This window comes from Oncorhynchus mykiss, chromosome 28 (assembly GCF_057628025.1).
Source record: "Oncorhynchus mykiss isolate SJ-2025 chromosome 28, ASM5762802v1, whole genome shotgun sequence".
In the NCBI taxonomy this organism is placed as follows: Eukaryota; Metazoa; Chordata; class Actinopteri; order Salmoniformes; family Salmonidae; genus Oncorhynchus; species Oncorhynchus mykiss.
The window spans coordinates 17,224,529-17,249,309 of record NC_143049.1 but is presented as its reverse complement, the minus strand read 5'-3'; the positions used below and the strand labels follow the sequence as shown (position 1 = coordinate 17,249,309).

Sequence of the window (24,781 nt, the reverse complement as noted above, 5' to 3'; positions counted from 1 at the left end):
GGGCTCATTGTAATAGTTGGAATGGAATCAATGGAACGGAGTCAATATCGTTGTTTCCATATGTTTAATACCGCTCCATTTATTCCATGAAAGTCCGTGTGACCATTGCACTCAGAACAGATATGTTGACCAAATGACGAGGCCGAAACATCAACCTTTCCCTAAATTTAAAAAAAGACTAAAAATAAATCTTGAATCTTCTTTTTTGTGGACAAGCTATGCAATTTTTATATATATTCCATTCCAGCCATTGCAATTAGCCCGTCCTCCTATAGCTCCTCACACCAGACTCCTCTGCAGGACTAGAACCCCAATATTTAATACGTACCAAGGGAGTGGGAAAACATGTTTTTTAGGCTCTGGTTAGAGACAGCAAGGGAAAATCGAATAAATAATGAATGTAAACGTGGTTTCACGGGGGCGGGCAGCAGTTCAGTAGTATTAGGTTTCTCAGAAGAGACTACTAAAACCACTACAACCAGTGATGGTCACTGCGAGCAAGAAAGAGAGACTCTGGGAAAGGCCGTTGCCCGTGAACCTCGAAAGCAAGTTGGCCCAAATTGTGTTACATATCCCCCTCCCTTTATGTATTGGGGACAATGAAAGAGTTTAGGAGGGGAGCCTGGAGGTCTGGTGAGGGATCTCTAGTTACCCTCTCTACTCTACCAAACCCAGGCAGCACGGTGGGGTTGGTGGGCGAGTTCAGTTACATGACAACCAGTTTAGCCGGGTGGTGTCTTTCTCCAGGAAACAACATGCTGTTTAGGTTCCTCGGGGCACGGAAATGTTAATGCATAACACACACAAACACAAGCACACACAGATGGAGCCGATCTCAAACACAAACACAAACTCACACATACATGCGTAACCAAAAAGACGTGTGTGTGTGTGTGTGTGTGTGTGTGTGTGTGTGTGTGTGTAGAAAAATGTTTGAATCATCCCTCTCCTTTGTGCTCTCATTTACATAATGTGGGAGTGAGAGGGCAAATGTCATCCCCATCACCAACCAATCCCTTTGAAACGACTCACAATGGGCAGTAGCTGAATGCCTTCAGCATAGCTAGCAGAGGAGAGTAGCTCCTACCGGGCTGTGTTCCCTCCCACCCTCGCTCCCTCCCTCCCCACCCACCACTGCGAAATCACTGTGTTCCCCTTTCGAAAAGTATCTGTGAGCCAGCACTGTAACCCGAAGCAGTCTTTTGGATATTGGTTCTCAAGTAAAAGAGAGCAGTGTTTCCGCTAGGATAATTTTCAGCAGCGGTGGCAAAGTTAGCATGTGGGGGGGGTGGAGTAGTGGGTATGGCCAAGGGTGCTGTCTTCGACCGTCTCTTGGGCCAGAGACTAAATTTAGCTGTTTTAAAGCAAATTTCCTGCAATTCTATAGTTTTTGCCATGGAGCAGAGACAACATTTTACAAATTTGTCATGGGCCTGAGAGAAAAAAAATATCATTTTTAAAGTAAATTTTATTAAATTCTACACATTTTGCAATGGGGATAAGATAATTTGCAGTTTTAAAGCTAATTTCCTGCAATTCTACACATTTTGCCGTGGCTTATGCCGTGTTCTTATGTTATCTTAGAAACTCAATCATTATAACAAAATCAATGGGGGCCCCATGCCATGACATTTTGGAAACTTTACATTATCCTTGACTGTCTAGTATTTATTGTGGTGATTGTTAGTTCTCAAAAAAATAAATATATATAGCTCCATTATCTTTTCTACATACTTTTTATCTAGTTTAGTCACTATGAAATAGCCCATATGAAATCATGTAATAACCGAAAAAGTGTTAAACAAATCAAAATATATATTATATTTGAGATTCTTTTAAGTAGCCACCCATTGCCTTGATGAACATTTTGCACACTCTTAGCATTCTCTCAACCAGATTCAGCTGGAATGCTTTTTCAACAGTCTTGAAGGAGCTCCCACATATGCTGAGCACTTGTTAGCTTCTTTTCGTTCACTCTGCGGTCCAACTCATCCCAATTGGGTTGAGGTCAGGTGATTGTGGGGGCCAAGTCATCTGATGCAGCAATCCATCACTCTCCTTCTTGGTCAAATAACCCTTACACAACCTGGAGGTGTGTTTTGGGTCATTGTCCTGTTGAAAAACAAATGATAGTTCCACTAAGCGCAAACCAGATGGGATGGTGTATCATTGTAGAATGCTGTTTTAGCCATGCTGGTTAAAAGCACCTTGAATTCTAAATAAATCACTAACAGTGTCACCAGGAAAGCACCCCCACACCATCCCACCTCCTCCTCCATGATTCACAGTGGGAACCACACATGCGGAGATTATCTGTTCACTCACTCTGCGTCTCACAAAGACATGGCGGTTAGAACCAAAAATCTCAAATTTGGACTCATCAGAAATATTTCCACTGGTCTAATGTCCATTCTTGGCCCAAGCAAGTCTTTTATTCTTATTGTTGTCCTTTAGCAGTAGTTTCTTTGCAGCAATTCGACCATGAAGGCCTGATTCACTGAGTCTCCTCTGAACAGTTGAAGGTGAGATGTGTCTGTTACTCTGTGAAGCATTTATTTGGGCTGCGATTTCTGAGGCTGGTAAGAGGTAACTCTGGGTATTCCTTTCCTGTGGTGGTCCTCATGAGAGCCAGTTTCATCATAGCACTTGATGATTTTTGCGACAGTACTTTAAGAAACTTTAAGTACTTCAAATTCTCCCAGATTGACTGACCTTCGTGTCTGAAAATAATGATGGACTGTAATTTCTCTTTGCTTATTTTATCTGTTCTTGCCATAATATGGATTTGGTCTTTTACCAAATGGGGCTATCTTCCGTATACCACCCCTACCTTGTAACAAGACAACTGATTGGCTCAAACTCATTAAGATGGAGAGAAATTTGACAAATTAACTTTTAACAAGGTACACCTGTTAACTGAAATGCATTCCAGGTGACTACCTCATGAAGCTGGTTGAGAGAATGCCAAAAGTGTGCAAAACTGTCATCAAGGCAAAGGGTGGCAACATTGAAGAATCTGAAATATATAATATATTTTGATTTGTTTAAGACTTTCTTGGTTACTACATGATGTGTTATTTTATAGTTGTCACACCCTGACCATAGAGAGCTTTTTATTCTCTATGTTGGTTAGGTCTGGTGTGACTAGGGTGGGTCACCTAGGTGATTATGTTTCTATGTTGGCCAGGTATGGTTCCCAATCAGAGGCAGCTGTTTGTCGTTGACTCTGATTGGGGATCATATTTAGGCAGCCATTTCCCCTTTGTGCTTTGTGGGATCTTGACTCTGTATAGTTGCCTGCTAGCACTATTGTTAGCTTCACGGTTCGTTTTGAGATTTATTGTTTTTGTTTTGCTGTGAGTTTCACCTAGTAATAAAGGGATGTGGAACCCAGATCACGCTGCGCTTTGGTCCACTCATTATAACAATCGTGACAATAGTTTTGATGTCTTCACTATTATTCTACAATGTAGAAAATAGTCTAAATAAAGAAAAGCCCTTGAATGAGTAGGTGTGTCCAACATTTTGACAGGTACTGTATATATATATATATTTGGTGGAAATGGCAGCAAGGATTAAGCAGTGGCATCCCACCGCTGCTAAATGAATAAAGGGGAAACGCTGGAGAGAGATGGAAAGAAAGGGAGGCATAGATGGAATGAAAGTGCTGAGACACACAAACTGCCTCTTAAAAAACAAAAGACAGGAAGAAGGGGGTAAAAAGAGCAAAAGCTTTGCACTGTTCATACCCTTCCTGTAAAGTAACATCCCAGTGCAATGCAATGGGAAAACCATGGTTCTGCATTCATATGTCTCTTTAAAAGTGACCCATCTGTCAGATACAGAGCCCTCCATTGTGATCTATACTGCCTGGCCAAGGAGCAGTTCCACCGCAAAGAGCCAAAAACCCTCCAAAACAGCCACAGCCAAAGAAGAACCATAACATTCTACTAAAGTACTGGAAACAATGGTGTTTAAAGAGAGAGAGCGAGTAAGGGGAGATTTTTGTGTGTGTGTGTGTGTGTGTGTGCGTGCGCGCGTGCGTGTGTGTGTGCGTGCGTGTGTGCCGTAACCAAAGGCAACAGAGTGGAGAGGACACCTTATCCAAACACCATTTTAATTAGAAATGTATCTGAATGCTCGGTTTATGCAAAGTTCACTTAACACCAGTAGGAGGACGATACAACATTAAACCAAGCATTAAATCAGATTTGTTCTCCAAATCTTCAAATCAGTTGTTGTTTTTACCAGTGGAGGACTTTGGTCTCAAAGAAGAGGACCATTGTGCTGAATGCCCTAATGATTAACTATGCAGGCTTCTGCCGCTGAACAGAATGGAATATTAGCAACAGAGGATATCTTAAAGCGTCTGCAGCTGGGATGCTGGCGGATATTGTGTTGCATTCTGGGTGGGCGCCAAGGCGGGGTGTGTGTGTGTACAGTATGTGGATGTGCATGTCTGTGTGTGTGTGTGTGTGTGTGTGTGTCTGTGTGGGGGCGGGGGGAGGGGGGGTGGGGGGTGGCAGCTGCACCGATGCCGGGATACCAGGAGGAACCTGGACAACTAACATTTGCCTTTCTGCCTCACTGGAATCCACATTAGGAGCTCATCACCATTCCACAGACCCCCAGCCCAACACAACAGCTGTGTGTGGAGTTAAGGACTAGATAAACAAGAGATAGAGTGAGGGGTGCTTGTGGCTGCTGCCACGCCTTGGCTCTGTGACACCTCAACCCCTTCAGGCCATCAAGTGTAAATCAAATCTCTATTTTTAAAAAGGAAATATTTTCTTGGACTAGGTTAGTTGAATATAAAAAGCAAGGCCGTATTTGGTTTCATTGAATGGGGAATGAAAGAATGAGGGCAAAGGATACAAAGTGGTAATGTGAGAAACCCAAATGGCATCATAAATCAATCGCGATGATATGACCAACAGGGCCATATGATATTACACCAAATACTGGAATCCTTAATGTTTGTCCTTGCATATGTTCCATTCAATCATCCAGGGGGAGACGTGGAGAAACAGTTTGAAGCAGACCATTGGGAGCTGTCCAGTTCAGTTTCAGATCAATGTTGCTGTACATATGGCATACACCGTAACTGGAGGGGGCCGGCGCCCACGTGTTAGATTTAAACAGGCTAGGACAGCTGGTGCCGAGAGCTATGACCAAATCACAGCGGAGTATCTTGGGGATATCGGCTCGTTTTTACGACTGTGGGCAAACTGTTGGAGCTCCTCCTAGTCAGATCATTAAAGGGGTCTTTATGGGGCCCACCAGTCCAGCCCCCCCTTAATGAGGGACAGTGTCCAGCCCACATCCCCCTATTTACTGCCACAGCCTCCCCCCTCACTAACGGCCCACTGTTGAACCCAGCCATATCGACGACCAACGACATCTGGCCCCTCCATCTCCAGCCTCCTCCACCGTATATATACCAGGCCTAATGGCCAATTACAAACTCAAGGGCCAGGGAACAGGAACATGGTCCCGATTTATAGTTCCACTGTATCCACTGCCTCCCGTCCCAGAATCCCCTGCTCCGTCGATCACTCCCACATTAGGTTATAGGAGACAGGAGGCACATCAGACCTAATCAGGCTTATCCTTTCCAGAGGATGGCCATTAAACTGGCCTCCCTCCTACCATGCCATGCCAGACATCAACTCCCAGTCCAGTGAATTAAACAAATGAATGCTTCCTCACTATTACAATTAAACTAGCAACAGCAAAAAATTAGTCGGGGGAAAAAACAATGAAACCTCATTATAGGAGCAAAGACCTTAGTCCATGCATCAGAGCCAACTGAATTCAAAAACATTTATGAAGTTAGCATGGCATGGAATGCATGTACGTCTTGTGTATTTTGCTTCAGCCTTTCAAATCCTGGTTCATATTCTGCCAGGAACTCCCCCTGCAGTCTAGAACTCTACTAGGTGGGGATGTGGGGAGAAAATGGGAGAGTAAAACAGGTGTCAGAAAGCAATGGAAAACCCAAAGCTTTTGCACATTTTGAGTCCCTCTGCATCTGAGTTTTTCCTTCTTTTCCTTTGACGTAATCTTTTAGCTCCCCTCCCCCTTTCATTACAAACACAGTGTTACCTGTGTCAAATCCATTGGAGACGGCCTGGGGAAGTCAACATGGAGCCAATAGATTGTCTCCCTCCACTGAGTCACTTGCTCTACACCTCTAGGCTAGACAGACAAGAGGGAGGAGGGTGAGCAACAACCGGCTTCAAAACAGAAACCTCAAATCTGTATCTTATAAACTACATTTAGTCAAATATGTGACATATTCTGTGTACGGCCTAAACTTTTCAGGATTGCTTTGCAAATCAGTACGGCAAAGGTTATTCAAGATACAGAAGACATGGCTCTTTGCCACATAAACGTCAGAGGTGACATGTTTATATCCTAGAACACGGTTATTTCCTTCTTTCTCTCCTCCAAACCAAATAAACTGTGGTTGAGGATGCTAAAAGGCCTATAGCCTCCATGTCTAAAAGAAACGCCAGACATGTCGAGATAGAATGAAACTCTTTTGGAGTAGTCCTGGTAAGCTCAGAGCCACTGAAAAGAGGATTTGGTATAGACACGTTAATCTGTGTACTGTATTGAAGTGCTTAACAGACTGAGCGCAGACCAAATTCCTGTGCAATGCAGACAGGGAAGAACAAAACAATAGCATCTGACACATTTTAATCCTTCTCTTAAAGTACCCCCCAAAAAAACAGAGAAATATATTCAGCCTTGCAGACACTGTAAAACAATTATGCTCACGACGACCATGGGTGCTTAGATAGAGGGAGTAAAAGAAAATGTGCTTTTTATGAATCCTATTGTTGTTTTAGGCTGAGTCGTTCAAACAGACTAACACCTCGATTGACACCGCGGATCAACCTTTCACCTTCTCTTCCTGACTGGACCACAGGTGTGATATGTGACAAGGTGTGACTAGATGAAAGACACACCAGTGAAGTGCCAAATTCTCATTTCCACCCATACTGATAGATAGGCCACCGTTTATCTGGCCTTGCCCGGGAAGGAATGTTTAACATCTCTTAACGCCTAGCCTCTCCGACGACTGAGGATCTGCACTAAAAAAAAACACACAAAAAAACAGATGTAGGACCTGTTGCAGGAGAACGTTCCTTTGCAGGGCATTTAAAACTTGTAGTGTATTTGAGGTTTAAAAAGACTTATGAAGTTTGTCATTTCCACTTGGAAGTTTCAGGCTTGATTTTCCTTGGAGAAAAATGTATTAATACCAACTCCTACAAAAATGTTAATTCATTATTATCCACATTATTCACATTTCCTGTTGCAGCAGGATTATTTTCCTGCTTTAGCAAACTGTCTTAAATGAAGATCCTACATCTGTACAACACTGTCCAACCAGTCGGGAAGAAACAATTATTTACTGGCTGGCAGTGGCAAAAAAACTAGCCGTTCACTTACTTCTTAACTGTGAGGTAGGCCCACAAGTTGTTGAGCTGCAGAAAAATAGATCAGAGCAGGCAGATAATACTAAACATGGAATCACAGGCAAGGCCATGAATAAGGGTCTGCGTGCCACTATTTCACCCTGGCTGTCTCTGCTTCGACAACGGCCTTAACCATCGAAGTGACAGTGAATACTAACAGTGTGAGCCTTAGTGTCTCCGAAGCCGCTCCAAACTACCCCAGCACACACAGTGCACTGCAGCAGACTCATAAATGAGCGACTTTGACAGAAAACACAGGCTTAAAGTGTGTGTGTGGGGGGGGGAATCAGGTTGAAGGATGAGAGTCAGTCAAGGCAATTAATTTAGAGGTTGTGGGGGATTTGGGATATGACAGGGGTGGTTATTTGCTTGCAGCGACCGTCGAGTCCACTCCACTAACAAAGAGCCGTTCCTATTTCCTATGAACAGCGACAAAGAGTTCCATTAATCCCCAAGGGGAGGGCTCATCTTGGCCTTCTCTTCTCCTCCACACATAAAACCCTTCCTCGTATTACCGCTCAATGTTTTCACCACAAGAACGTAGGAGGAGACCAAAGGAGCCGGCCACAGCCCATCTTTCAATTGTTAAGCCGCTCTTAAAACAGTTTTGTCGGTGCTAATTCTTAACACATGCTCTCATTTTGCAGAGCTTTGCTTTCAACCAGAACAAGAAGAAAGCAAAGAGACTGTGGAAAGGCAAAGAGACTGTCGAAGTCTCTCTCTCGATGGCCCTCTCTGATCAGGAAGAGTAGAGGAGTGCAGTAGAAGAGACTTTAGCGCTGTCCAAAGCTCAGTCCAGCTGTCGCGTTTTGCAAGCAGATGAAAAACTCTTGACGGGTAGAGCAGAGCGCATGCCTATCCCCACTTATCCCCCACGGAACGGCGCTTACCAGTGGGGCACAGCTGCCCAAACAGACACACATGCTCAGACGCCTCAGTAGTCAGGCGGACAAGGCACAACAAGAGACTAAGGAGCCACAGCCACTCACACAGCACAGCAGGCTCAGGAAGTAGTCACAATCACAGAGGTAAAAGGGAGAGAGAGAGACAGAGAGAGAGAGAGAGAGAGAGATAGAGAGAGACAGAGAGACAGAGAGACAGAGAGAAAGGGGGAAGACTTACTCCCACATAAGTGTGTGTATTTCTGTCTGGCCCACCTCATTTCAAACAGGCACAAATCGATGGTGGTGCAATCACATTTTCTAGGTGTCCTGCGCTGTGCCGGCGATAGGCAGAATAATAAATAAAGGCCAGGGATAATCACAGGGCCCAGACTGGAGGGGATTGGGCGAGGAGAGGAGGGCTAGACACTGCCTCAGCTGTGTCCAAGTGGCATGGAATTCTGTTCCAGCTGTCAACAGCAGCCAGGCAGCACCTATTACTCCACACACCACACAGCCTTAACGGCTGTACTAGCCCAGCTCTGAAGGGACCGCGGATGGTGCTGGTGTGAGGAAGAGGGGGGAGCAGAATAACGACAGACTCTTGTTTTTGTCTTGGCTATGAAAGCGTAAGGTATCATTGTTTGGCTGTGATGTTATGGTGATACCTGTGGTGTGGCAGGTGAGCTTGTGGACAGCATGGCTGGCCACAGTGGTGAGGTGTTCTTGTAGAGTTATCACGCCACACTGGTTATTCTCCCAGGCAGCGCTACTTTAGTACCAGCCTGTGCTGCTGTTGTCATTGGTCGGTATGATTCAAGTTCATGAATCATAGGTAGTGTGCACACACAGCTGCAGGCATGACAAAGTGCCTGCTCGCATGCCTGTATGCATTCAAATCCATGGTACATTGTTTTATAATATATCAAACACATTCTTCTGTTTGGTGTCTTCACCCTTCATTTGAAATCACACAATCAATCCACAGTTTAAAATCCCAACTCTACTCTACATACTTTTAGTATTTGCATGAATATAAAAAATTAATAAACGTCAATATCGGTACTATTCAACCCACGCTTAAGGCAAATCGCTTATCCAGTAACTCCCTAATATGGTGTCTCATACACAACAGTTGTCAATGCCAACGTCATTTAAATCAAATCTCTATTCACAAAAGAATCCTTCAGCGACCATATAAAAGAGCCCTAACAATGGCCATTAGTGGTCGGGGGAGATCAACAGCAGAATAGAATAGCGCTGGTAAATGCACTGCTGATTCACCCAACACAATGGCCTTGTTTGTGTGACTGTGACCTTAGCACTCCTAGACAACGCATTCTCTGTGAGACGCAGTAGAGCGAAAACAAGCCCTTCACATTCAAATGGCCTCCCAATCAACAGTTGTCTTGTTTTTTCTGCTCATCCAACAAGGTCCACTTTATTGGGGACTACACAGGGGTGCACCCTTTCCCCTAACTATTCCTCATTCCGGCTCTAAAAACAAACAATTAAATGAATCATATCAGTCGTTTGGTTTATGCTCCTGGCACCTCATCCACAACATACATGAACTTCAAGAGCCAGAAGCGGGGACTTTATCTTTGTTTATCTTATCCCATCAACTGACACCCACTTCCCCAGACCTCCTGCCAGGAGAGGACTGCATGATATAGAGGCCTTGAATGCCCAAAATAAACTGAGCCCCCCTGCATACCCCCACTGGAAACTAACATATTCTCTAGATTGGCTGTGTTTCGTCTGTAAATACCATGTATGAAAAAAATCCACTCTACAAACACATGTAGAAGTGAGCACACACACAAACAAACAATGAAACCATCCTTATGCATCCATCCTTCTACCACATACATTGGCTATCTTTCTATAAACTTGACGAATTCAACAGGCTAATCCAAATGAAGGACACCAGACTATAGCTAGGGTCCTGGGTTTCAGTTGTACATTTACGAATCACTAAACATAAGACAGCGTTATTAAAAATGTGCTTTCAGATGGACCCCACTAGGGACACTTGGCAATAACAAACACACAGACATGGTGCTGGCTACACCCATTTTATAGAATTGTTTCCATGTATTTGTTTTATTTTATTTCTAATGGGGAGAGACAGCGGTCCTGTGTTAATATGTATATGTAATAATGTACATCCAGGATTCACTAAACAAAGCTTGGTGGGTCCTCTCAGATAACCCACTCAGCAAAAACGGGTTGAATCGTCATTTCAACAAAATAATTCAATGTGATGATGTTGAGTCAACGTGGATAACTGATTGGATTTGCAAAACGCCATCAACGTAAGGGAAATCAACATTTTTTGCTGATTTCACATTGAATTCACGTTAGTTGACAGCTCAACCAAATATAAAATCAAAACTAGACATTGAAATTATTCCAAAGTTTAGTTGGACCCAATGAGAGATGGGTGGCGCGTGACTACAAACACAGAAGTGGTTCGATACAGACAGCTGGAAGAAAAAAGAAGAATCATAGAGAATGGAATAAGAACCCAATAACAGGGCTGCATGCCTCCCTCACCTCCCACTAAGACATTCATACTTAATAACATGTGGTCAGTCTCCTCAACCCACATCTCCCTCGCCGGCATCTCCCTGACCCTCCCGTCCTTCCAGCCGACATTCCTTACATAGTTCATTAAACTCTGCCTCTCTTGCCCTCCACTCAGTTGTATTGTTTTCCAGCTATAAACATACCAAATCAATCACACACAGTACAAAGACCCAGCAGGGAGAAAGAGAAAAGATTGTGATTGAAAATAAAACATTGCAGCAACTCCAGCATTAAATCCCTTATGCATAAAATCCTTGAAACACCAGCTTTTCAAATCCCCCCGCAAATCCTTCATCACATACCGTAATAATGACCTCCGTTCAAGATTAAGATCTGGTAAGTAAGTCAGGACCGCAAGTGTTAATCCTACAATCAGCCCCTGCATTTAACCCTTGTCTTGCACTATGCATTATGATTGAGTCGAGGCATTATGATTCTGTGTAACTTTCCCACCAGGCCTAAACACTACTGGCACCATCACTTTCTATTCTAGCAGAAGGGCATTGTTCAAATAGTGTACAACAAAGACGTTTAAATGTCCACTGAGAGGGAAAATTGGAGGATAAAGTTGCCCCCTAGGTCTTTGATTCCAATCTCTGGTCCTTAATAAGGCAAATATATTCACCTCCCAGGCCCAAGTCCCTCTATCACTAGTGACAGGCATGAAAGGTCAATAACCTTGGCTCATAGCTCTCATATGGTTAACAACGTCATAGACTCATGGTTGATGCTATTATTTCAAACTCTTAAAGTCAGCCGACAGAAGCTTATCTTTGGCAAAAGGTCACAGTGCTTAGAACACTTCGTGGGGAGAGTGAAGGAGTGACACAGGGTCTATAGAAGATTGAGTATGTTGCTTTCTAGTGGGATACAGTGGGAGGCTGGAGGTGGAATGTTTACCGGAAAGCAATGCACCTGGAATGTAATGCTAGTAAGTTAGTGAGTGAGTTAACACAGACAATGTCTGGCACCCTGTAAAACACATTTACTAGGCCTATCTAACTTGATATATCTACTTCAAATCAAATCAAATTTTATTTGTCACATACACATGGTTAGCAGATGTTAATGCGAGTGTAGCGAAATGCTTGTGCTTCTAGTTCCGACAATGCAGTAATAACAAGTAATCTAACTAACAATTCCAAAACTACTGTCTTGTACACAGTGTAAGGGGATAAAGAATATGTACATAAGGATATATGAATGAGTGATGGTACAGAGCAGCATAGGCAAGATACAGTAGATGGTATCGGGTACAGTATGTACAAATGAGATGAGTATGTAAACAAAGTGGCATAGTATAGTATAAAGTGGCTAGTGATACATGTATTACATAAGGATACCGTCGATGATATAGAGTACAGTATATACGTATGCATATGAGATGAATAATGTAGGGTAAGTAACATTTATATAAGGTAGCATTGTTTAAAGTGGCTAGTGATATATTTACATCATTCCCCATCAATTCCCATTATTAAAGTGGCTGGAGTTGAGTCAGTGTCAGTGTGTTGGCAGCAGCCACTCAGTGTTAGTGGTGGCTGTTTAACAGTCTGATGGCCTTGAGATAGAAGCTGTTTTTCAGTCTCTCGGTCCCAGCTTTGATGCACCTGTACTGACCTCGCCTTCTGGATGATAGCGGGGTGAACAGGCAGTGGCTCGGGTGGTTGATGTCCTTGATGATCTTTATGGCCTTCCTGTGACATCGGGTGGTGTAGGTGTCCTGGAGGGCAGGTAGTTTGCCCCCGGTGATGCGTTGTGCAGACCTCACTACCCTCTGGAGAGCCTTACGGTTGAGGGCGGTGCAGTTGCCATACCAGGCGGTGATACAGCCCGCCAGGATGCTCTCGATTGTGCATCTGTAGAAGTTTGTGAGTGCTTTTGGTGACAAGCCGAATTTCTTCAGCCTCCTGAGGTTGAAGAGGCGCTGCTGCGCCTTCTTCACGATGCTGTCTGTGTGAGTGGACCAATTCAGTTTGTCTGTGATGTGTATGCCGAGGAACTTAAAACTTGCTACCCTCTCCACTACTGTTCCATCGATGTGGATAGGGGGGTGTTCCCTTTGCTGTTTCCTGAAGTCCACAATCATCTCCTTAGTTTTGTTGACGTTGAGTGTGAGGTTGTTTTCCTGACACCACACTCCGAGGGCCCTCACCTCCTCCCTGTAGGCCGTCTCATCGTTGTTGGTAATCAAGCCTACCACTGTTGTGTCGTCCGCAAACTTGATGATTGAGTTGGAGGCGTGCGTGGCCACGCAGTCGTGGGTGAACAGGGAGTACAGGAGAGGGCTCAGAACGCAACCTTGTGGGGCCCCAGTGTTGAGGATCAGCGGGGAGGAGATGTTGTTGCCTACCCTCACCACCTGGGGGCGGCCCGTCAGGAAGTCCAGTACCCAGTTGCACAGGGCGGGGTCGAGACCCAGGGTCTCGAGCTTGATGACGAGCTTGGAGGGTACTATGGTGTTGAATGCCGAGCTGTAGTCGATGAACAGCATTCTCACATAGGTATTCCTCTTGTCCAGATGGGTTAGGGCAGTGTGCAGTGTGGTTGAGATTGCATCGTCTGTGGACCTATTTGGGCGGTAAGCAAATTGGAGTGGGTCTAGGGTGTCAGGTAGGGTGGAGGTGATATGGTCCTTGACTAGTCTCTCAAAGCACTTCATGATGACGGATGTGAGTGCTACGGGGCGGTAGTCATTTAGCTCAGTTACCTTAGCTTTCTTGGGAACAGGAACAATGGTGGCCCTCTTGAAGCATGTGGGAACAGCAGACTGGTATAGGGATTGATTGAATATGTCCGTAAACACACCGGCCAGCTGGTCTGCGCATGCTCTGAGGGCGCGGCTGGGGATGCCATCTGGGCCTGCAGCCTTGCGAGGGTTAACACGTTTAAATGTCTTACTCACCTCGGCTGCAGTGAAGGAGAGACCGCATGTTTTCGTTGCAGGCCGTGTCAGTGGCACTGTATTGTCCTCAAAGCGGGCAAAAAAGTTATTTAGTCTGCCTGGGAGCAAGACATCCTGGTCCGTGACTGGGCTGGATTTCTTCCTGTAGTCCGTGATTGACTGTAGACCCTGCCACATGCCTCTTGTGTCTGAGCCGTTGAATTGAGATTCTACTTTGTCTCTGTACTGGCGCTTAGCTTGTTTGATAGCCTTGCGGAGGGAATAGCTGCACTGTTTGTATTCGGTCATGTTACCAGACACCTTGCCCTGATTAAAAGCAGTGGTTCGCGCTTTCAGTTTCACACGAATGCTGCCATCAATCCACGGTTTCTGGTTAGGGAATGTTTTAATCGTTGCTATGGGAACGACATCTTCAACGCACTTATAGCTTGAATAACAAATAATACATGTGTTCGTTGAAATAACATGTTGGTTCATGTTGATTGATCAGTTTGCGAGAAGCAAACACAGCACATGTTGCTAAGGTGGCTGGTTGAGTGGTCAGCACAAAAACTGCTCAGGCGTTGTGTGCATAGTTGAAAAAGAATCAAATCTCAAATCTATTTATTGAGCCTTTCTCAAATACACCTCAATGGGTCATTTAATGTACAGGGCTCAAATCATATACTGCACTGCAGCCCAGGACCAACACACAGTATACAGGCTACATGGTAGCAAGGAGCAACCATCCCAGGCCTATGAGCTCCCAGTAGTGTACATCCACCCCCTTCCAGCACATATCTTGCTGAGCCCACACTATTACAGCAAATAATGTGGCGGCACACTGCATGCTTTTTAACGCCTCAGTAAATATCGACACAGGGTGAAATAACACAGGGGGAGGGGAGAAGGGCGTGTTCCTCTCTAGGTTTCTTCCTAGGTTCCTGGGAGTTTTTCCTAGCCACCGTGCTTCGACATCCTGGCTGAAAGTGGAGGAGAGATTGACTTCATCACTACTTTTACTTATGAGAGGTATTGAGATGTTGAATGCACCCAGCTGTCTGTCTCAACTACTGGCACACAGCTCGGACACCCAAGCATACCCCACAAGAGGTCTCTTCACAGTCCCCAAGTCCAGAACAGACTATTGGAGGCTCACAGTACTACATAGAGCCATGACTAAATACATTTGATTGATTGATTGACTGAATGGTGTAGCTCTGTGATGCAGCAACCTGTATACGCCCGCCTCAGATGGTAACTACAATTTACCGCAGGTCTATCATAACTTCCGCAGCTCGACGGCGGGCGGCGTCAACGCGGCCCGGTAACGGTATATCACTTTGAGCGGGACAGTAATACAGGCAGACACATCCGCTCATCTGATGAGGTAAACAGTTTTGGTGGGAGACGGCAGGCGAAGGGAAGCGAAGAGGAACTGTCGCCTCAGTGTTCCCAATCACCAGATGCCCAAGATTAAACTGATGTAAATCAACGTAATTCGTTGCCACATATCAATACCCGTCCCTTCGGAGGTGACCTGGCTTGATATGATAAGTGAGTAGTGGATATCGTTACTCATTTCCTGCCTCATCCTCTGCTTCTCTCTCTCTCCTTCCCACTCTCTCTCTCTCCCTCCAGCGCACTTCAGACAGACACAGAGGCCTCTTCAGCTGAAACAGAGAGACCTCTGGGAAATATAAAAAAATACCAACCTCCACAAAACAACACCGGGCCAGGCCATTCGTCAAAAACATTACCAGCACAACTTTAACAGTGCTTTATGTGCCCAGCTAAAGACTAACACCCATGAGGTTGTCAAGGTCGCCATAAGGAACAAAACCTGTGGTTGGTTTTGACGCTGTATAATGCTAAACAGAACGCTTCAGTAGAATCAGTGTATTACTCAATTAAAGCACATCAATCATCCTATGGAGGATATGGGGGCTCATCCATCACACTGCTGCTTAGTGCTTAGAGGGGGATGGGGAGGGAGTGATAGAGTAGTAGAAGGAGGGATGATAGATGGAGGGGAAAGGGATGAGTGGGAGAAGAGAAGAGAATGCGTCAGGGAGCGATGTCACAGGACAGGACCTGGCAAATTATCAAAGAGTAGCATCCAAAGAAGCGCTGGTACGTTGAAACAGAAGCCCTGTCCGGAACACAATAGTTGGTGACGCATGCGACAGGCGGTGGGGGAGGGAGAGGGGAGGGAGGGAGGCTGCCTGCCGTCTCGATCTCATCCCAGGCAGGATATTGGCCTTTGTGGAACATGGTTATAGGATCTGAGTCAATTTATGTCTCCCTGCCTCAAATGTCCCCTTTTGTTGTCAGTGAAATAATGGTGTGTCAATTCCTGTTGCCTCTCTAGCTCAGCATGGGGCTTAAAACCTTGAGCTGAGCTTAACATTTGACAAGAAAAAAAGACAAATGCTTTAAATACACACTCGGTTTCAATAGAAAAAGAGCTGCATGCTCACAGTTCAGTCAAGTTGTCTCATAAATGTATATATAATTTATAATATAATTTAACTCTATGACCCTAAAGACGACATGGTTCTGGGCATTTCTCACTGCTATTTTTTATTGCCTTTCGAACGCTTCTTGTTCGAAGGATAAGTGATTGTAAGCATTTCACTGTCAGTCTACACCTGTTGTTAACAAAGCATGTGACAAATACATTTGATTTGATATAGGTAGTGTCAAAGGTTCAGATACTTGTGCTGTCAAGGCCACACCCCAGTGCCAACAAAATGGTAGTTAAGGATTTACATGTATCTAAAGCAAACAAGTTCACTAGGGGGGGAAAGGCAGTTTGCTCCTGTGGTACGAGGGATATTTGTTATTTTCCTCCTTTATGCTTAAGTGATGCCTGAATGGTGGAATGTGGTGGAAAACGTGAGGGCTAGCCTCCACCCACTCAACTATTTAGCCGCATAATGAGAGAAACAAGCACACAACACCGAGAGAGGGAATGGACGAATGGGAGGAGGGTACAATAAAAAGGTTTCTTTGAATACTGCTCAATCGACTGCTGGGCCAACACTGTGAACAGGGCTCTCTTTGTGAAGCTGGAATCTAGCAGGAGAGATATGGAGTTGTTCGCTGTGCTGGAGCCCAAACTAAAGAGGCCTGCCTCCTGAAGAAAGAAAAACGAGTGAAAACCACAAGCCGGTCGGTCCTTTAGTAAAGTAAACAGTTCACTCCACGGTGTTGACCTGTTGTCTGCCAAGCGAAAGACTGGGTCTGGAGTTATACTAGTTAAAAATAACACTAGCCTACATATAAGGAAGCATATTATGTGGAAAGCGAGGCCAATAAGGCTAATTATACCCAACCTCATTACATGGAATGGTCATGTTCTGCACTTTCCAGATGTCTTTCATGTAAAATAAAACTCACACATCCGAATTAGTGGTTGCCCAGATTCAGAAAGGAACCATTCCCAGTCTCACCTCACCTCATGACAGAGTGCTTACAGGAAAGGATTGTTTTAGAAAAATAAATTCATCTTTGCCTTCTGACAGTCGTTTAGATTGAAGAACACACATCAATTTCAGAAACCCAAGCCAGAGTGGTTCAAGGCTGGAGGGGCCCTGGTGTGATTCAGAAGCAAATAACAAATAAAAGGACATAATATGACTGAGGACGGATCCGTGCACCAATTGTTTGAAACCTTTGTTTCCATATCCAATCCCCATGGTAACCCAGTCAACACAATTATTATTTGAAAAATGTGGTTAGAAACAACACTTAAAAGAACCCCATCTAGGTGGATTACGTTAACCCTTACAGAAAGCATATTGGCTGCTCCTGAATGTAAGTTGAGATATTTGAATGATAGGTGGGTCATGTGACTGACGACAAGTCAAGGCCCTTAGCAACAGCTGTGGTTTCCAGGAACTCTCCTGACTGGTGGAGAGGGAGAGGAGCCCCACCGGCTCTCAGGGCCTTCTGGGTTGAAAACGCTAATTATATGCTAAGGACAAACACCCACACACACACACTCACTGTGACACACACACATGCACACACAGGCGCAATGTAGAGGCACCTTAACTGCTGCCCTATGTCAGTGTTACACACTCTAACAAGAGGGCAGGGCTAGCCGCTGATATGAGCGATATGAACAGGAGCGCTGAGACGTGAGCCAGACTTAAGAGTTAACCCCAATGTCAACCCTCCACCAACCACTCTCCACACAAAAAAATCCCTTTATCTGCATTCAGGCTTTTCACAAGTCCCTGTCTGCCCCCAAAACGTGCGGAGATGCTGAGCAGACTAGCTGTTCGATAAGGAGCCACTGGAGAGAAAAAAGGTCAGCCATAAATAAAAGATGCCCTCTCCAGTCATACCACCAAGCATCATAGCCCTAAATGGCACAGCCAGCCTCCCCTACCTCTGAGCAAATTAGCCGCAGATGGGTGCACTTGCTTTAATACATTAACAACATTACTGTTTCATGGTTATGATACGGCCTTTGGAGGGCCATGGACCCGGGATCACGTGAAAGGATCAGTATATAGTGTCCTCAGCCCCCACCTCTCACTGCTGGACTAACACAACACTAACACAACTTCCATGTTATATCGTAGGCAAAATTGCATCAGAGGTCAGGGGTATTGAAGCCATATACCACTGAAATCCAATCAGTCGACATGATATGTGGCAGTTATCTAGGCCATGGGGGCGTGGCACGGGGAAAAACCAACACCGACAGGCGGACAATGAAAATGCATGGGGTCTCATAACAATAAAGAGAAAAGCAGATTCCTCCAAAAAACCCAGCAGGCAGGCAGGCAGCAATGCTTTAGCTGGGAATTGGAGCACAGCCTTCATTACAACATATTGATCAAGCCAAACAAAGACCCTGGATCTATTGATCCGCTTGGTGGGGGGAAAAGAGAAAGAGGGGGGAATGAGAAAGAGAGCAATGGACTGGTGCTGCAAACAGGATCACCCTGAAGGAAGGAAGAAGTGCTGCTTCGACTTAAAACAAGGGAAGCGGGGGATTGGGATTTAGAGCCCCCATCAAATGAGATGGGGAGAGAGGTCCGGTCGTGGGGTTGCACTTGATGTTCTACTATAAAAAAAAAAACAAGAGTTAAGAGGAACTTGTGTAACACCCAGCGAACATCGTAATGAGAAAAAAAAAGTAAGGGCTTGGCTGAGCTGTTGGATGCCTCCTGCTGATTCCCTCTTCCTCTCCTCTTCTCATCTGACTGATGAATGGAAGGATGATGGCTCTTCTGTAGTTATGGATCTCATCTCACCAGGGGATTAGAATATTAAAGAAGCCTTGTTTGACTATTGAATAATTCAGGATTGGCACAGACATCAGTGCTTCAGACAGTGGTCTACTACACCACCTCAACTGCAGCAAGGCGGCCGGGGGGAGATTTCATTGCACTACGCTATTACACACATTCTCTTATCTACGGCCATGATGTGCTGTGCGATGACACTGACTCCGGCTAACCCTCAGACACACATTATTCACGAAAGGAATGTGTATCTTTGCTATAATGTTTCATAAGAGAATCATGTTCCGTCAGTGTTTCCACAGCAGCCCCTCATAACTAATACAGATGCCTTTGATTAGGCTGCGAATGTCACGCTAATTCATTACCATTTATCATGTACGGTGGAAACATCCGTAGAGATCCACCCAACCGAATGGTGCTCCGTCGGAACGCTCCGCCTCGCCGCCTCTCCTTTTCCCGGTGATAGATGTTCATTTAGACAGGTCAGGACAACATGCACTGAGAGGTGTCGTGTACATGCGGCCGCCACTGTGAGGGTCATGACCTCCATTCACCGGTCTCTCCTTTCAGTGTGAGATCGCTAGAATACCATGCCACCACCCCCCTCCACACACACACACACACGCACCCCCACCCCCTCCCTCCTGGGGCCGTAAGAGGTTGAGTTGGTTGCTGAGCACCGGCCCCAATTTACAGGATGGGATCGACCAGGGTCACGTCTGACCAAACACACGGCCTCTCAAACACTTCTGAGAGCTGCCCCAAATGTACCCTATACCAGGGGCCATCACCTTGAAAGAGTGCAGAGAACCAGAACAACAACCCCACGCAAACGCAATCTCCACCCTTAAAAAACGCCAAAAGCCACAAAATAAGGTTTATCATTTATTTTTCTGAATGTTTTCTTTCTGTCAAACGGGACTGGTTCTTTGTTGGTTTAAGATGTTTGTCTTAATCAAACAGACCAGGGAAAGGTAATTATACTAAAAGACAAAGTAATGAAAAGTGATGTTATTTCTTCTGCCCATGAGGTCTTTCCATCCAGTTTACATTTCATTAGACAGAAAGAAAGAGAGTTGAGGTTGTAAATCCAGTCTCTCTCTCTCTCTCTCTCTCTCTCTCTCTCTCTCTCTCTCTCTCTCTCTCTCTCAGCTAATGTTGGTACTGCTTGTTCAAACCACATCATGAAATCGGTCAACTGTGTCTCCCCAGGCCGGCTTGGGGTTTGAACCCCCAGTCAGTGGAGCCATGTACAGACGGCTCAGTGGACACGGTCAACGAACTGGCGTTAAAAGCACTTGAACAGAAGTTGAAGTAGTAGACTATAAGCATTTTCATCGGCCCAGCACACTTAATTGGGAATTGTATTATTGTATCTGTATTAATTAATCTGTATTAATTTGAAAATAGGGTAACATAGGTGATGGGGTTGGGGAGGCAGGGTGGCTGCAAGCGAGAGGAGAGTGTTTTAAGTTCAATTAGGCTTTTTCATTAACCCAGTTTTGGAGAGGAACGCCTCTGCTGAATAATGCTACTGTGAGTGACTCAATTTACATTCCTGCTTAAAAAGCCTCCCATGACACAGACTGACCAGCTGAATCCAGGTGAAAGCTATGATCCCTTATTGATGTCACTTGCTTGATCCACTTCAATCAGTGTAGATGAAGGGGAGGAGACAGGTCAAAGAAGCCTTAAGACAATTGAAATATGGGTGTTGTATGTGTGCCATTCAGAGGGTGAATGGGCAAGACAAAAGATTTAAGTGGCTTTAAACGGGTTGCGGTAGTAGGTGCCAGACACACTGGTTTGAGTGTGTCGAGAACTGCAACGCTGCTGGGTTTTTCACATGGGCCAGCAACCCTGTGGAACGCTTTCGACACCTTGTAGAGTCCATTCCCCCCAACGAATTGAGGCTGTTCTAAGGGCAAAATGGGTTGCAATGCAATATTTGGAAGGTGTTCCTAATGTTTTGTACACTCAGTGTACACGTCAGCTCTCTATAGCCAGTATTCCATTATCCAGCAGCTCCCAGACCCAGGCCATACTACCGTCGCCAGCCATAATGGCCATTTTACCTGCTGATTTCAAAAGTTAAGTAATTTCCATCGAACAGGAAACGAACCTGACATGAATGTTAAAACGTCCTTTCTATGGGAACACTCCCTGCTGGTGACACCGTGTTAGCTTAGCTGGGGTGGTGACTAGTGATGAGTACAGTGAGGGGAATTGATGTATAGGCCATGTTTGTTATTTTCTCTCCACTGAGTGACTAAGTATCAGTCATAAACAAATAGTTCCCTGCTTTAGGAAAGGTCATGAGAGGCCCCTTGGGGCCGACAGTGGGAAACTTCCTAAGCCTGACGCAGCTTTACGTTCACAAACAAAAAGCTCAAATCCTTGCTTTCCACATCATCGGATAGAGAGGAGAGAGGAGACCTCAGATAAATAATTGTCCACCCTCGCTTTCCCCTCTGCTGCTCTGCTAACCAATGTTGTCCAGATACACCTGAACGATTCTATTGGAAACTGATGGAGCGTTCGCTTGGTGCCAACCAATAGTTAATCTCTGATCTGCATCACCTAACAAATCATTACGTCTTCACAATTCAACAATCACCTGTGTATTGTGGAGGAATTGCCATTGTAGAGAATACCCAAGCAAAACTGAATGTGTTTTGGGCCGAGAAACTTTTTACTTTGTTATTTATTCCATGACATTTGCATGTGAATGCTGTTCGCTATGATCTTCTCAGGGTGTGTATTCTGGTAATCAATTACTCGAATGGAATCACCTTCAGAGACAGCGAGTTGGAATGAAACGTCTTCACAACCTATCCCTTCTCCTACGGTCTCCACTCTCCACGGGGTCAACTGCAGCAAGAACAACGTGATCGTATTACTGTTACCTAATACTGTATACTGATAGGTTTACAGTCATATTCACAACTATTCCTCTTGGCAAACTTGGAGGAAATAAACTGTCCCGGCTCGAGAAAGAGCTTAGTATATCTACGCTCCCTAATAGCTTTTCTAAATGAGGACAGGTCCATGCATATTACAATGAGGCTGCTAGATTATTTCTGACATAACAAGGAAGGATTTTCTATTACAATGAGCATTAACACTGAGGTATGGTTGAGGAGAATGACTGCTACACGATTCACTGTCTCCATTCATTCATTATTTAGGGCCTAAGGGTGCAATTAAGAAACGTAATGAAATGCACAGGAGGCAGGCATTCTCACAGAAAGACCAAAATAGAAAGGTGTCATGGCATTAGGTGCCACACCACACCTCATGTGGCTAGGAGCTTCTTGAAAATCCTCTGTTTCCCAGCTTCCTGGTAAAAACAATATTCACAAGCAGCATGGTGAAAGTGGAGTTAGAAAACATGAGGGGGGCTTAACACTCCCTCCACACCATGGAAGCTTTGTCTTTCAAAACATGCCACAGGAGACTTTCATTAGCGACTGGCGCATTCATTAGCATCATCCCACACCACTGAGCTACTGAGCCCCATGCAGCCCCAGCTCCAGGCCAGCACATTACAATGACACAGAAGTGCTGTGTCTCTCTCCCTGTCAGGGAATCTCTCTCTCCATAGAGGTTGGAGGGCTGGGAGGAGGGCTAAGATAGAGGAGAGAGGAGGAGGTGAGGGAGGGTAAATAGAGAGGAGAGGAGAGAAGAAGGTGAGGGAAGGGATGAAGGGTGGCTGACAAATGGGAACCCGATTACCTCTGGTCACGGCCCATCCACAAACCAACTGAGAGGCAAAACTATCACTTGGAGGATCAAACTGGAGGTTGGGCTGTGTAAAAGCTATTTCTTTCTTTTCCATCCACCCCTCTTTTACTCACTCTCTCTTTCTCTGTCTCTTTCTCCCTTCCCCTTCTCCCTCCTTTTCCCTCTCTCTTTTTTTTTTATCTCTCTCTTCTCCCTCATTCCTACTCGCCCCCCTCCATCTTTCTGACCCACAACCTCGGCTGACTGTGACTTCTAGGCACACACTGTGAAATCCAACGCCACTGGAGCTGTTTTCTGGTTCAGATGACCTCAAGGCCCCAAGCCCTTGGATAGCACGTTGGTGGTATATTCCTGTTTTATTGTCTGTCTCAGCACTGTTCAGAGGTGCTATTGGTGGCTGTCACTATAGCAATTGTGTTTGTTTGTGTGGCAGCATTTTCACTTTGGGACTGATTCGTCGCAAATAACACATTAATTGGTCATATTTTCTATTATACATTGTAATTACAGTTTCCATTGCATTATAATGATTGGGAAAAAAATAAACATGACAAACCATTTCCTTGTTTTCCTTGTTTTTCTGAATGATATGTTTTAGAAGTTATATGAAACAGACACAAATGAAACCGATAAAAGGCTGGTCGGATCGAGCAAGTCATGATGCTATTCCAATGTTGGATTTCCAACAGAACAGTTGACGTTCAAAACACAACACTGATACTTAAAGCTGTGTCACAAGGAAATGACAGCCATGGAGTGGGGTTGGGACTATAAAACAGCATGGCCACTGAAACACTTATTTCCTTGAATGTATTTTTCTACCAAGTCCTTGCAAGGTTTATGCATTTTCTTGAAGCTCTGTTTAAAGGGTAACATGACAGAAATAATAACCACATACTTCTTTACTCGCATAATAATTATTGCCTAAAGCAGCAAATAGCACACATGATATAAAAGCTTGGACCATTTGATCCGCATGCCACTTGGGTTAGCATATGTGTAAAAAGGAAATTGGAGAAAATACAGAAACATAGAAACAAGACATAGAAGGTGTGCTGAGGCACAAGCAACATGTCTATTACATGACTGTGCTATGCAAAGTGCATCCAATGTTTTCACTTTTAGAATTACAACTACCACGGTTCCATTTCAAAACGAAGAAAGAAGTTTGATTTTTCATTTCCTATTCAGAATGAGACTTTCTGCGACTTATGCAAGCATATAGTGGTCAGAGCGTTGGACTAGTAACCAAAAGGTTGCAAGATCGAATCCCCGAGACGACAAGGTAAAAATCTGTCGTTCTGCCACTGAACAAGGCAGTTAACCCACTGTTCCTAGGCAGTCATTGTAAATAAGAATTTGTTCTTAACTGGCTTGCCTAGTTAAATAAAGGTGAAATTAAAATAAATAAATATGCATTTTTCATAAAGGCGACTGTATAAAGTTATCTAATTTCCAAATGGTTTAACATTTTTCTAATTCTTTCAATTGCCTTTAAAAACTATTTTTAAAGGCAAATAAAGTCGAGTCACATCACAGGAACAGATTGCCCCAGTGATAATGCATTGGAATTTCAGCAACACTGCGGTAATATTATTTTTTGTTGTTGAATTGTGCTCTGTTCTTCAAAAAAGGCCTGTGTAAGCAAAAGACTAGAAGCAGGGCTAAATTGATTCAGACTGAGATTTCATTGGCTTACAAGCCAAACAACATGGGCTTCTGGGCCCATATAACAGCAACGCTAATTGTTGAAATACGTTTAATGCTTGTTGTCACCCTCCCACCGCACTCAACATCATACACGTGTTGAGCGAAACAACAGTAAATCAAATCAAATTGTATTTGTCACATACACATGGTTAGCATATGTTATTACGAGTGTAGCGAAAGGCTTGTGCTTCTAGTTCCGACAGTGCAGCAGTATCTATA

At 44.6% G+C, this 24,781-nt stretch overlaps 1 protein-coding gene and 1 long non-coding RNA gene across 2 annotated transcripts in view; one reads left to right on the top strand and one right to left on the bottom strand.

The window, feature by feature from the left end:
• LOC149970784 (uncharacterized) overlaps positions 1–24,781 on the top strand; it is a 461,672-nt gene that overhangs the window by 224,315 nt on the left and 212,576 nt on the right. The window lies entirely within an intron of this gene.
• The window catches only part of LOC110508639 (cadherin-2), an 85,189-nt gene that overhangs the window by 57,482 nt on the left and 2,926 nt on the right, over positions 1–24,781 (bottom strand). The window lies entirely within an intron of this gene.